Source organism: Elephas maximus, chromosome 8 (assembly GCF_024166365.1).
Source record: "Elephas maximus indicus isolate mEleMax1 chromosome 8, mEleMax1 primary haplotype, whole genome shotgun sequence".
NCBI lineage: Eukaryota > Metazoa > Chordata > Mammalia > Proboscidea > Elephantidae > Elephas > Elephas maximus.
This window is the reverse complement of record NC_064826.1, coordinates 134,297,309-134,312,039: the sequence shown is the minus strand read 5'-3', so window position 1 is coordinate 134,312,039 and position 14,731 is coordinate 134,297,309. Positions and strand designations below refer to the sequence as shown.

General features: G+C 38.5%; 1 long non-coding RNA gene across 1 annotated transcript; it reads left to right on the top strand.

Moving 5' to 3' along the window:
* The first annotated feature begins 465 nt into the window (after positions 1-465).
* Positions 466-11,510, top strand: LOC126081740 (uncharacterized). The gene is made up of 4 exons (XR_007518432.1): positions 466-596; positions 1,479-1,563; positions 9,573-9,640; positions 11,435-11,510. It is a non-coding gene; the product is annotated as an uncharacterized LOC126081740 (long non-coding RNA).
* Positions 11,511-14,731: the final 3,221 nt, after the last annotated feature.

Sequence of the window (14,731 nt, the reverse complement as noted above, 5' to 3'; positions counted from 1 at the left end):
TAAGAAAAACATCAATATTTCCAAGACTCTGAAGTGCACTAGTATAAGCCTGTAACACATGAGAGACCTGGCCAGCATAAAAGATGGTATGAACCCACTACAGTAACCAGGTGAACCAGTGAAGCAGAAAACCGATTCCTTAGTAAGCCCAAAAGGCAAGAAACTGATGAGATCATCATTAAAGTCAAAACATCCCCAATGACAACAGCGATATTAAACCTTTTAAAAACTACACAACAAATTGTGCAATCAGATCACCAGCAGTCAACAAGAAACTTGGTAGTGCTCCCAGAGAGAAGCCAGAGCCTCTGAGGAGCATCAGTAAACATCTAAGGAGGCCAGGTGGATGGAAATCTGGCAGGTTAGAAGAGCCTTGTGAAGACTCCTTGGGTATACCCAGAAGATACACAGATATTACCATGCTGTGACAGAAGCTGATCCAGGCATTCCCATCAATGCAGACACATTACAAGAAAGGCAGTTTCCTAAAAGACCTGTCATAAAAGAATTCCAGTTGAAGCCTTGAGGATGCAAAAGCCAACGGAAGGTGACTCTACCGAGTGTAAAGAAAGGTTAATTCACCAACTAAAAATAAGGTAAGAGCATTACATCATCATAAAATGTCATCTCGAGTGTATATTCTCAATTTCTGTATATTAATTTGTAAGAATATAATTTATAATAATTGGATATCCCTTTCCAGAAGAATTTGAATCCAAATTAATTCTATGTGATAGTAAAGGAAAAAAAATAACAGAAGAATGTTTGTGATTTTTAGAGGGACTATAGTAATTTGAAAAAAAAAAAAAAAAACCTAGCTAACATTATTTTTCACATTTTAAGAAGACTATCTAAGGAAGGGGAGGAATGGTATTTATCTTCAAATGTGTGAAAAAGGGCTCAGAAAAAGGGTGGGCAGATCAGTTCTGTGTAATTCCCCTCACTGCTACCAGGACCACTGCCTAGAAATAGTATAACAAATCCCAGGAATATTTTAAAAATTAGAGCAATATAAATAAAGGGTGGGTATCCTTGAGAAGTACGTATCAGGATTGTTATAGAGATTTCTCCATTATGAGAAGTCTGATGAAATTCCAGAAATCAGGTTTTTCCTATTTAGATTTAGAAATTTTTTTTTTTTTTTTTATAAATGATTTTTAAACAATTAGGAGTTCATGTGTTGTCCATCTAACATGGCATTTTACTACAGTGGAACTTGTTATAATTAGATTTGACTTAGATCACATTCAAGCATGGTGATTGAAATTTATCTGAAATTCCTTATTTCTGGTTTATCAGTAGAGATTTTTTATTTTCATTGCTTTGTAGGAACATACTGTCAAGGCATTACCTTGAATATCTTAGATTACTTAGAAAATAAATTAGTGTAAAGTTTTGAAATGAATTCCTCCTTGAATTTACATATGATTAGGTTGTACTTCATGTTGGGTTTTGAAAATTCCTTTGCCTATGATCAGAATTTTCTAGACATCTTCTGGTATCTTTGGGATGGACAAGAAGACATCAGTCAAGAAAACTCCTTTTGTAATCTTTGTGAAGATGGTAAGTAGTCAGTTTCCTTTACATGTTATTTTTCTAACACCATATTTACAAGTTTGGGCAAAACTGGAGGGTTTTTTTTTTTTTTTTGGAATCACTGAAATCCCCGAGGTATAGGTTACCGTTGTAGCTGTTCATCTGTAATCTCTTGTCCCCAGTGTGCGCTCCCTGAGATTTCCAGGGACTAGCTGAAATCAAAGACGAGTCGTCATTCCTGTATGATGCTTTTGAGAAATTTACTGTGTATTCAGCATTCGGCAAGGCAGGCTGACCCTGTTTCCCTAGACTCCAGCCCACCCACCTCCCTCCTTCCTTCCTTCCTATGTTACTGTGGAGCACATCCTGGAAGCCTTGCTATTGCATCTGTAAATACTCTGGCTATATCTGAAAAGTAAGCCTCTTAATGCATAGAACATCATTATCATACCTAAAACATGAGCAGTGATTTCTTAATATCATTAGATCGCCAGTCAGAGAACAACTTTACAATTTTCCAGTGAATATCAGGATGCAAGTAAGTTTCACACAGTGTAAGTGGCTGATATGTTTCTGAAATCTCTCTTTGTTTAAATCTCTTCCTCCCTCTCCTCTCTCCAATTTGTTTTTCTATTTAAGGAGCAGGTTTATTTGTCCTGTGTAGTTAGTCACATTTTAGATTTTGCTGTGTCCCTGTGGGGGTCTTTTACACCTTCCTCTGTTCTCTGTATTTCCTATGAGTGGTACATAAAAGTCGGACTTGTTCATTTGCTTTTTTCTTGTTACCAAAGGAATTATTCAGTGTAACACTACAGTCCATTGAGAATAATAATAAAAAAAAAGTGTAATATTCTTGTATATATTTTGTACTATCAGTGTTGTTCTTGTTTTTTATTGTGGTTTAAATAAATTTACAACTTCAAGTCAGTTTCTCTTTCAAAAAAGTATACACACATTTTTATGTTACACTAGTTGCTCTCCCTACAATGTGGCAACACGCTCCTCCTCTTCAACCTGTATTCCCCTTGTCCATACAACCAGCTCCCATCCCTCTCTGCCTTCTCGTCTTGCCGTCAGACAGGAGCTGCCCACATAGTCTTATGTGTCCACTTTAGCTAAGACCCGCACTCCTCACCAGCATCATTTTATGTCCTATAGTCATGTCTAACCTTTGTCTGAAGAGTTGGTTTCAGGAATGGTTTTAGTTTTGGGCTAACAGAGACTCTGGGGGCAATGACCTCTGGGGTCCCTGCAGTCTCAGGCAGAACATTAAGTCTGGTCTTTTTCCAGAACTTGAGTTCTGCATCCCACTTTTCTCCTGCTCCATCAGGGACTCACTGTTGTGTTCCCTGTCAGGGCAGCATTGGTGGTAGCTGGGCACCATCTACTTCTTCCAGTTTCAGGCTGATGGACTCTCTGGTTTATGTGGCCCTTTCTGTCTCTTGGGCTTATATTTTCCTTGTGTCTTTGGTGTTCTTCATTCTCCTCTGCTCCATGTGGGTTGAGAGCAATCGATGCATCTTATATGGCCACTTGCTAGCTTTTAAGACCCCAGACGCCACTCACCAGAATGGGATGCAGAACGTTTTCTTAATACACTTTGTTATGCCTGTTGACCTAGATGTCCCCTGAAACCATGGTCCCCACACCCCCAACCATGCCACTCTGTCAAAGTGTTCGGTTTTATTCAGGAAACTTCTTAGCTTTTGGTTTAGTCCTAGCCAAAAAAATTTTTTCCAGTCTGTTGGTTGTCTTTTTACTCTTTTGGTAAAGTCTTTGGCTCCATTTTTAGGAGCTCCCAGTTATCTAGGTTTTTTTTTTTTTTTTTTTCCCAGTTATCTAGATTCTCTTCTGGTGTTGGTATATTGTTAGAAATGTTTTGTATACTCTTCAAGTATTAGGTTTCCTAGCATTGTCCCTATTTTTTCTTCCATGATATGTGTCATTTTAGATTTTATATGTAGGTCTTTGATGCATTCGAGTTAGTTTTTGTGCATGATGTGAGGTATGGGTCTTGTTTCTTTTTTTTGCAGATGGATATCTAGTTATGCCAGCACCACTTATTAAAGAGACTGTCTTTTCCCCATTTAACGGACTTGGGGCCTTTGTCAAATATCAGCTGCTCATAGGTGGATGATTTTATGTCTGGATTCTCAATTCTGTTCCACTGGTCTATATATGTTGTTGTACCAGTTCCCGGCTGTTTTGACTACTACAGCAGAATAATAATTTCTAAAATCAGTTAGTGTGAGGCCTCCCACTTTGTTCATTTTCGATAATGCTTTACTTCTCTGGGAACCCTTCCCTTTCCATATGAAGTTGGTGATTTGTTTCTCCATCTCATTAAAAAATGCCGTTGGAATTTGGATCAGGATTACATTGTATCTATAGATTGCTTTGGGTAGAATAGACATTTTCACACTGTTGAGTATTCCTACCCATGAGCGAGGTGTATGCTTTTCCAATTATGTAGGTTTCTTTTGTTTTCTTGTGGTAGTGTCTTGTACTTCTCTTTGTATAGGTCTTTTACATCTCTCGATAGATTTATTCCTAAGTATTTTGTCTTCTTGGGGGCTATTGTAAATGGTATTGATTTGGTGATTTTCTCTTTGACGTTCTCTTTGTTGGTGTAGAGGAATCCAACTGATTTTTGTATGTTTATTTGTATCCTGATACTCCGGCTCAACTCTTCTATTAGTTCCAGTAGTTTTCTTGTGGATTCTTTAAGGTTTTCTGTGTATAAGATCATATAATTTGCAAATAGAGATACTTTTACTTCTTCCTTACCAATTCGGATCCCTTTCTTTCTTTTTCTAGCCTATTTGCTCTGGCTCGGACCTCCAGGACGATGTGGAATAAGAAGAGTGACAAAGGGCATCCTTGTCTGGTTCCTGTTCTCAGGGGGAATGCTTTCAGACTCTCCATTTCGGATGATGTTGGCTGTTAGCTTTGTATAAATGCCTGTTATTATGTTGAGGATTTTCCCTTCTATTCTTTTTTGCTGAGAGTTTTTATCATGAATGTTGTTGGACTTTGTCAAATGCCTTTTCTGCATCAATTGATAAAATCATGTATTTTTTTCTTTTGTTTTATTTATGTGATGTATTACATTGATTGTTTTTCTAATGTTGAACCATCCCTGCATACCTGGTATAAGTCCCACTTGGTCATGGCGAAATATTTTTTTGATATGTTGTTGAATTCTATTGGCTAGAATTTTGTTGAGAATTTTTCCGTCTCAGTTCATGAGGGATTATTTGTCCATAATTTTCTTTTTTGTGTGCAGTGTCTGCGCTTGGTTTTGGTATCAGGTTATGCTGCCTTCATAGAATGAGTTTGGGAGTATTGCATGGTTTCCTTTGCTCTGAAATACCTTTAGTAGTAGTGGTATTAACTCTTCTCTGAAAGTTTGGTAGAATTCTCCACTGAAGCCACTGGGGCCAGGACTTTTTTCTTGTTGTTGTTGGGAGTTTTTGGTTACCTTTTCAATGTCTTCTTTTGTTATAGGTTTATTTAGTTGTTCTATCTCTGTTTGTGTTAGTTTGTGTAGGTAGTGTGTTTCTAGAAATCTGTCCGTTTTCTCAAGGTTTTCAAATTTCTTAACAGTATACTTTTTTGTAGTATTCTATAACGACTCTTTTAATTTCATTTGGGTCTGTTGTGGTATCGCCCATCTCGTTTCTTATTCGGGTTATTTATTTCCTCTCCTGTTTTTCTTCAGTCAGCTTGGCCAGTAGTTTATTGATTTTTTTGGTGTTTTCAAAGAACCAGTTGTTGGTCTCTTAACTCTTTCAATTGTTTTTCTGTTCTATATTTCATCTACTAATTCTCTAGTTTTTATTACTTGCTTTCTTCTGGTACCCGAGGTCTTCTTTTTCTGTTCTCTTTCTATTTGTTCAACTTGTAGAGATAATTCTTTGATTTTGGTCCTTTTCTTCTTTTTGGATGTGTATTTCTATTGCTATAAATTGACCTCTGAGCATGGCTCTTTCTGTGTACCAAAGGTTCTTGTAGAAAGTGTTTTCATTCTTATTTGTTCTATGAATGTCTTTATTCCATCTTTAACTTCTTCCATAACCCATTAGTTTCTGAGCAAGGTGTTGTTCAGTTTCATGTGTTTGATTTTTTTCCCTTACTTTTTCTGTTATTGATTTCTACTTTTGTGGCTTTGAGGTCAGAAAACATGCCCTGCAATATTTCGATGTTTTAGATTCTGTTAAGGCTTGTTTTATGACCTAATATGTGGTCTATCCTGGAGAATGTTCCATGCGTGCTGGAAAAGAGAGTATACCTGGCTGCTGTTGGGTGGAGTGTTCCGTATGTGTCTAGAAGCTCAAGTTGGTTGATTGTGGCATTTCGATCTTCCATGTCTGTACTGAGCTACTTTCTGGATGTTCCATCCTTCCCCAAAAGTGGTGTGTTGGTCTCCTGCTATTAATGTGGCGCTATTTCTCTTTTCAATGCTGTTAGAGTAGGTTTTATGTGTTTTGGAACCCTGTTGTTGGGTGTGTAAATATTTATTATGGTTATATCCTCCTGGTATATTGACCGTTTAATCGCTACATAGTGTGGTGGAGTTTACTTTAGTCTACCCTGTCTGAAATAAATATTACCACTATTACTCTTTTTGATTGATGTTTGCTTGATATACATTTTTCCATCCTTTGAGTTTAAGTTTGTGTCTTTAAATATTAGGTGTGTCTCTCGTAGGCTGCATATAGACAGATTTTTTTAATTCATTCTGTCACTCTTTGTCTCTTGATTGGTGCATTTAGTCCATTTACATTCAGGGTAATTATTGATAGGTATGAGTTTAGTGCTGTCATATTGATGTGGTTTTTTGTGTCTGTTGTTGACTTTTTCCACTTAATTTTCTGTGCTGAGTTGTTTTTCTTTATATATTGTCTTTTCCTCTTTTTCAGTGTTCTTGCTTTTGTATTTGCTGAGTCTTTATGTTTCTCTTGGTTTTTTTAAATTTTTATTTTGATGTGTTGTAGGATTGTTAGTTTTCTTTGAGGTTGCCTTAATATTTACCCCTACTTTTCTAAGTTTAAGTTCTAAGTTTTCTTTATATCACCTTGACTTCCTCTCCATATGAAAGATCTATGACTACATTTTTTAGCCCCTCTTTTTTTTATTTAATTTTGTCGTCTTTTACATAATGTCATCTCTCTTTCCCTGCTTTGAGTGTTTTAGCTTTATTTTTGTGATTTCCCTAACTGCATTGGTATCTGGTTGCTGTGTCCTGTGTTCTAATTTTGGTTTGTTATCTGATATTGATTTCCTAACCAGAGGACTCTATTATTTATTGTAATTTTGGTTTTGTTTTTGCAAATTCTCTAAACTTCTGTTTATCTGGAAATGGCCTAATTTTGCCTTCAAATTGCTGGACATACAATTTTTGGCTGGCAATTTTTTTTCCTTCAAGTCTTTATATATATGGCATCACATTGTCTTCTTGCCTGCATGGTTTCTGCTGAGTAGTCCGAGCTTAGTGTTATTGACTCTCCTTCGTAGGTGACTTTTCATTTATCCCTAGCTGCTCTTAAAATTCTCTCTTTATCTTTGGTTTTGGCAAGTTTGGTTATAATATGTCTTGTTGACTTTCTTTTGGGATTTCCCTTGTGTGGGGTTCAATGAGCATCATGGATAGCTATCGTCTCATCTCAAGTTTTCCGCCAACAAATCTTCAACAATGCTCTTTGTATTTTTTGTTATCACCCCCACTTCTTGTATTCCAATCACTCATAGGTTATTTCTTTTCATAGAGTCCCAGATAATTTTTAGAGTTTCTTTTTTAAAATTCTTTTATCTGATTTTTCCTCAAATATGTTGGTTTCAAGTGCTTTATCTTCAGCCTCACTAACCCTGACTTCCATTTCCTCAGTTCCACTCCTATGACTTTCTATCGAGTAGTCTAATTCTGAAATTTTATTGTTAATCTTCTGAAGTTCTGTTTGCTGTCTCTCTATGGGTTCTTGCAGCCTATTAAATTTGTCATTTTGCTATTCTCTAATCTTCTTACATTCCTCTAATGTTATGTCTGTGTGTCCCTTGGCTTATCCTGCGTTTTGCCTGATCATCTTCCTGATCGTTTGAAAAGCTCTGTATATTAATCTTTTGTATTCTACCTCTGGTAATTCCAGGAAGTTGTCTTCATCTGGGAGATCTCTTGATTCTTTGAGAGCTTGCTGAAACCATCATGGTCTGCCTCTTTATGTGATCCGATATTGACTGTTGTCTCCAAACATCAATAAGTTGTATTTATTTATTTTGTTTGCTTACTGTGTCCTAGCTTCTTGTTTTGTTTTGATATGCCCAAATAGGCTGCTCAAGTGAGCTAGTTTGATTATTAGTGCCCTTGTAGCTCTAACGTCTTGTCCCCAGATGATTAGAGCTCTTACTAGGTTTAGGAGCCCAGGAGTCTGTTTACTTTTCTTGTATGGGTTCAGCTCAGGTGTCCAGGAAGTCGGTCACAAAGTGTGTGGTGCTGGCTCTCACCTAGAGTCTTAGACAAGCAGGGGCGATTGTTGTAGGCACAGGTATCTGGCTGCAGTAGGCAGTCACATACTAAACAAGACAGGAGTGAGAACTGTCCCTGTGTGTGAGGAAAGCATGTCCCTGTTCCCTAGAGCACCTAGGTTGGTGGGTTTTGCCACCAGATTATGGGCACCCAGTGCTGCTGGTTTTAAGGTCTGGGAGGCACCACTTATCCTTGGACCCCTATTGCGGATGGCTAGGTGGCATGGGGAAACCACCAGTCCTCAAGCCCCTGATGTGGGTAGATGAAGACCCTGCTTAACAGGCAGAGCAGTCTGGAATGTCACAAACCTGCCTCTACGCCATATAGCTGAAACAGTTGAAGTCAGACTTCAGGTATATACCCTGTTGTACCATGCTGATAAGGGCCTGTGCTGTTGAAATGGGCTCACCCAAGACTATGCAGGGGTGAAGGCATTCAAAGTCTGTGGGCTGCTTATGCCTGTGCCTAGACAAAGGAGCTGTTTATGCCCTGAGTTCCCAGCTTAAGGGAGCACACAGATTGTTTTTTTTCCCCCCATTTGTTAATTTGTTTCTTCTCCAAGGGCAGGAAATGGCTCAGGACATGCAACAGTTCCTATTTTCCGTCCAGGGAAAGCTTCTATCGCTGATGCCAGTTTGGGACTTGGTGCAAAGCAAGGAACGGTCAGTTAAATGGGAGAGAATTTATTCCAAAGGGGTGTTTTTTGGTCTGCGTGTTGGATTAGACAGAAGTACTTATCTTTTACTGAAAGCATCACTTTTTGCTGATTCTGGAGGCGTGACTGAACTCTCCACCGCTCAGTCTCTCCCACTGTGGAAAATGCGTCCTGAATGTCACACTTGTGTTACTGCACTGACGCCAGTAGATCCAGCCTACAGGGTGCCAGTTCCTGCAGGGTCAGGTCTGGCCATTCCTCCCTGCTTCTGAACCATCTCTCCCTCCCCCTGCCACTTAGTCTGATTCCTCAATTTTGCCTTTGATGTTCAGGGCTCCTAGATTGTCATATATAACCAATTCACTTGTTTTTCTTGGGTCTTTGTTGTAAGAGGGATCACCGGAAGCATCTACTACCCCGCCGTCTTGGCCCACCATCTCTTTTTCTTTTTTCATAAAATGCAATCATACAGCACATGCTTGGTTTGGAAATTGAGTTTCCGTCACGTAAGAAAATAGCATCTGCATTGCTCATTTAATCCTCTCATTCTCCCCGAGCTGGGAAGAATGGACTTTGTGGTCTTTCTGATTCTTCATTTTATTACAGCAGCTTCTCAATATGAATTTGAGTTTGAATAGGTTGTCTGTGTTGATACCACAACTTGTATCAAATTGAAGAAAAATTTCCTAATTTGTACATTCCAGATTTCAGCATTTAAATTAATAAATGTCATAATTTCTTTTGAGTATGGGTGATGGTTTCTTATACATGATGAGAAAATAGTGGCCTAAGCCTTGTGTGGTCACATCTGCTTTTCCCTTCCCCCCTACTTATTATTCCCATCCTAATTGTTTGCAGGCATTCACATAACATCCTGGCTGCAGGGGAAGTGTGATGGTCAGAGCCACGGTGGACACAGCTATAAGGTAGGTCTAACTAGAGGATACTGAGCCTGAAATGCTGGACCAAGACGACAGAATTTCATTTCATATGCACTGGGGGCTGTTGAAAGGTTGTGAGGAGCAAAGTGGCATACAGAAAATTCTGTTCTAAAAGCCTTAATCTGGGAGCCTTGCGTGGGACTCAGGAGAAGACAGATGTCTAAGAAGGACATTAAGACTGTCCAGACTTGTGGCCACGAGGGCCTGAGCTGACAAGGGAACAATGCGATGAGAAAGATGGGCAGACTGTATGGGACTGTGGATGGAGAAATGTCCAGGTTTTGCTGAAGAGTAGACAGCATGCCCTTCCCATTGGGCACCACTGGAGAATTACAGGAGGCTGACCCTCCTGTAAGAATGGCATATGGGTGAAGGGTGGCACTACAAATGAACACAGGGAAGTTCAAGGAAGCAACTGACCTTCCTTACGGTTGATGGATTAGATTTTGGAGATAGACCCATAAACCCAACGAGTGCAAAAATTGCTAAGGATGTTAGGATTCATTTGGGCTAGTGGCCGCTGCAAGTGTTCCTAGGACCCCCACGGTCCTCTAGCGAGGACCAACCTGAAGCTGTGGGACACAGCTACCAGGGAAAGGCTAAAATGCCTGGGCTCTGCTTCTTGCCCCCTCTGTGACCTCACCCCACTCAAAACACACCCATATGTTTATTCATTTGAATAAAGAACTATAGGTTAAAAGAGGACATTTAGAAAACCACATCAAATTTTAAAGTTTGGAATCTGACTTCCTTCATGGAGAATAATTTTTTCAAAATCACACAGGGCCAGTGCTTCCTCCCCTAACACAACTGATTTGGGATAATTTCAAAAGACCCAGTGAGAATGTCCAGGAGTCAGTGTGAAACACACAGCTGACCATTGAGGCAGCCATGGTGTCCTTGTTTGTTTCATCACAAACACAGGATGTGAACCTGCTATTCCCTGTCCCTGCCAGGAGCTAATAGGATCCCAGACACTGTGCATATCCTACCACAAGAAGGCTCAAAAAACCCATGCCTGCAGACAAGTGAAGAAGAATGTGAAAGAGAAAGGGTACTTGAGAGACAGGAAGCTTAATGAGAAAGTGAGGGATGAGGGAATGGTTTCAACACTTTTTTTTTTTTTTGCTTGTTTGTTTCAACCCTTTCGAGCCTAATTTCATTTTTCTATGTTTTCTTCTGTGCAAGAATTTATAGCATATCCCTTTTTCAGGAAGGAGCTGCAGCAGAGGACAGGGTTCATAGGCATGATTTTTCAAATCAAAGAGTTCACTAAACTGCACCCCTACTTTGAAAACTCAGATCTAGATGATCATTTCCCAGTACCATTTTTTTCTTGAGAAATAAAGTAATTATACCTAATGCCCTATACCCCTTGCTGTCGAGTTGATTCCGACTCATAGTGACCCTATTGATATTTAAACATATAACAAGTTATACACAAGGAATCAGAATTTCTAAGGAAGGAACCAGATATAGACAGAAAAATGACAGAGAGCTAGATATATATATATATAAAAAGAGACAGATTGACTGACTGACAGATATGCTTATCAAGTGAGGGAGTGGTTTCAAAGTCTGGTAGGGAAAAGAAAGAATTTCTGTGCTGAAAACACTCTTAGAGTTGCTTGCAATGAATTTAAAATTATTTTATTGTGGATATAAACATTAAAAGTTAGTTTTTTAAAAAAGACTTTTAGGTCAACAAAAAATCTTGTAATTCTGTTCATAAAACTAATAACTATTACAAATAATAATAGTTTACTTTTCTTACTACAGGCATGCCTCAGAGATATTGACGATTTGGTTCCAGACCACTATAAAAAAGCAAGTCACGTGGTATTTTTTTGTTTCCCAATGCAAATAAAAGATATTTTGACACTATGATCTATTAAGTGTGCAATGGCATTACATCTAAAAAACAATGGACATACCTTAATTAAAAATACTTTCTTGCTAAAAAAATGCTAACCATCATCTGAACCTTCAGCAAGTCATAATCTTTTTTGCTGATGAAGGGTCTTGCCTTAATGCTGATGGATGCTGACTGATTAGGGTGGTGATTGCTGAAGGTTGGGATGGCTGTGACAATTTCTTAAAGTAAGACAACAGTGAAGTTTGCTACATCAACTGACTCTTGGTTTCATGAAAGATTTCTCCGTAGCATGCGATGCTGTTTGTTAGCATTTCACACACATAAAACTTCTTTTAAAATTGTTGATAATCCTCTCAAGCCCTGACTCTCCTTTATTAACTAAGTTTATGTCATATTCTAAATCCTTTGTTGTTATTTCAACAATGTTCATGGCATCTTCACCAGTAGATTGCATCCTAAGAAACCATTTTCTTTGCTCGTCCATAAGAAGCAACTCATCAGCCATTAAAATTTTATCATGAGATTGCAGCAATTCAGTCACGTCTTTAGGCTCCACATCTAATTCTAGTTCTCTTGCTAATTCCAGCACATTTGCAGTTACTTCCTCCACCAAAGTGCTGAGCCCCTCAAAGTCATCCATGAGGGTTGGAATCAGCAACTTCTGAACTCCTGTTAATGTTGATACTCTGACCTCCTCCCATGAATCACAAATGGTCTTAATGGCATTTAGAACAGTGAATCCTTTCCAGAAGGTTTTCAATTTACTTTGCCGAGATCAATTGGAGGAATCACTATCTATGGCAGCTTTAAAAAAAAGCCTTAACAAAATGTATTTCTTAAATAAGACGACTTGAAATTCAAAATTACTCCTTCATCCTCAGGCTGCAGGATGGATGTTGTGTTGGCAGGCAAGGAAACAACATTAATCTCCTTATACATCACCATCAGAGCTTTGGGGTGACCAGGTGCATTGTCAATGAGCAGTAATATTTTGAAAGGAATCTTTTTTTTCTGAGCAGTTGCTCTCAACAATGGACTTAAAATATTTAATAAACCATGTTATAAACAGACGTACTGTCATCTATGCTTTCTTGTTCCACTTATAGGACACTGGCAGGGTAGATTTAACATAATTCTTAAGGGCCTTAGGATTTTTGGAATGCCAAATGAGCACTGGCTTAAACGTAAGGTCCTCTAATTAAAAGGTTTATTTTTTTTTTAAAAAAAAGTACTAATGAGCCAATTTCATACGTATCTATTAATATCTATTATATATCTATTTTCAGAATTAGTAGGCAAACTTTTTCTGAGGACTAAAATTGTAGATCTAAAATGTCAAATATAAAAGTACAGAATATCACATTTCTTAGTCTATGGATTTAACTGCCTTACTGTAGTGTATCATTTTTATTATGAGCAGAAAAATCTGATTTTTTGTTTGTTTCAATAACCACTTTTAAATATACTATGTGAAATTTCCCTTTCTTACTGGGCAGCAGGTTCATTGATCGTATCTTGGTCCTATTTCATGGGTTTTCTGTCTTTTTGCATGTCACGAGACTCAGTCCAGCTCATTTGTAAGACTGCACAGGATGCTCCAATTCCATTCCACAGTCTTTCTCGTGGCCTCTAATTTCTGTCTTGGGGTGATTCGAGGAGGCCTTGTTTGTTCTGAGGTGCCCCCCTAGATGCTTGCTCCTCTAGAGCTGTGAGCTGGAAGAAGGGTCCTGAAGGAAAGCAGCAGCAATTGCCTCTCATGACTGTTCAACATGCTAGAGATATGGGTGTATCCCGAGCCCTACTCTGGTTCTGACTAGTTTCCTTCAATGCTGCAAGCCTCTACTAACACAGTCTGGCATGCATTGTGCACCCAAGCCTCTCCACTGCTGGAAATCAGGGACAGATTACCCAGTAAGCACAGTAGGCATGTGCTTAGAGCATCAACAAAAGTGGCACCAGAAAAATCAAAAGCCACACTTTAGGGGACTGGCAGGACACTCAATTAAATTGATACATTTTGCAAATTTGGTATATGACAACAATTATATTTTCTTTGTCATTTGGGACTGATCGAGTATAACCTCACATTCAGCTCTCTCTCATCGGCCACATAATGTGCCGGCAGCGCTATAATCACTTGACTCGTGAGGTATCTGGTCCTGCCCAAAGCTAACGAGAAAACATCTTCAGATTGAGCACACCCTCGTATTTGTATCATGGTCTTTGCGATCGCTCTCGTCTCCTTTGAGTATCAGCAGTGCTCTAGTGACCTGTGAAGATGCAGCATCAAAGGAAGGAAAGTGAACGCACAAGTTCTTAAATATTATTTCAGGACAAAAAACACTTGTAGAGACCAGCAAACACTGTACCGCAAACAAATGAAATTATATCCCACTGTATTGTAACTACTATTTCTTTTGACTATCGCAGAACTGAAGAAAAAAACTTATGCTCCAAGTCAATTTTTTTTAATTACAAATTTTCAAATCAAGCCCTGGTGGCTCAGTGGTTAAGAGCTTGGCTAAAAACCCAAAGGTTGGCAGTTTGAATCCACCAGCTGTGCCTTGGAAACTCTATGGGGGCAGTTCTACCCTGTAGGGTCACTATGAGTCAGAATCAATTCAACAGCAACCGGTTTTTTAATTTTCAGATGTAAATTTTTGTGTTAATGTCCAAATTCGAATGTAAGTTTTATTTTATAAACTGTACTCATTTTATAAATTTATTTTCACTCATTCAAATCTATTTTTATGGTAGAACCAAATTTAAAAAATGACAATTATATATCCAGGTGAAATGAAACAACTAAGTAGAGACCAAAAATGAGAGCTTACAGAAGAAAAGCAGAATATCAGAAAGACGTTTACCTGTGTTTTATTGACTGTGCAAAGGTGTTCAACTGTGTGGATCATAACAAATAACGTATAACAGTGCAGAGAATAGAAATTCAGGCACACTCAATTGTGCTCATGAGGAATGTGTACATGGATCAAGAGGCAGTCATTGGAATAGAACAAGGGGATACTGCATGGTTTGAAGTCAGGAAAGGTGTTCGTCAGAATTGTATCCTTTCACCATACCTACTCAATCTATATGCTGAGCAAATAATCCGAGAAGCTGGACTATATGAAGAAAACGGACCATGAGGATTGGAGGAAGCCTGGTTAACAACCTTCATTATGGAGATGACACAACCTTTC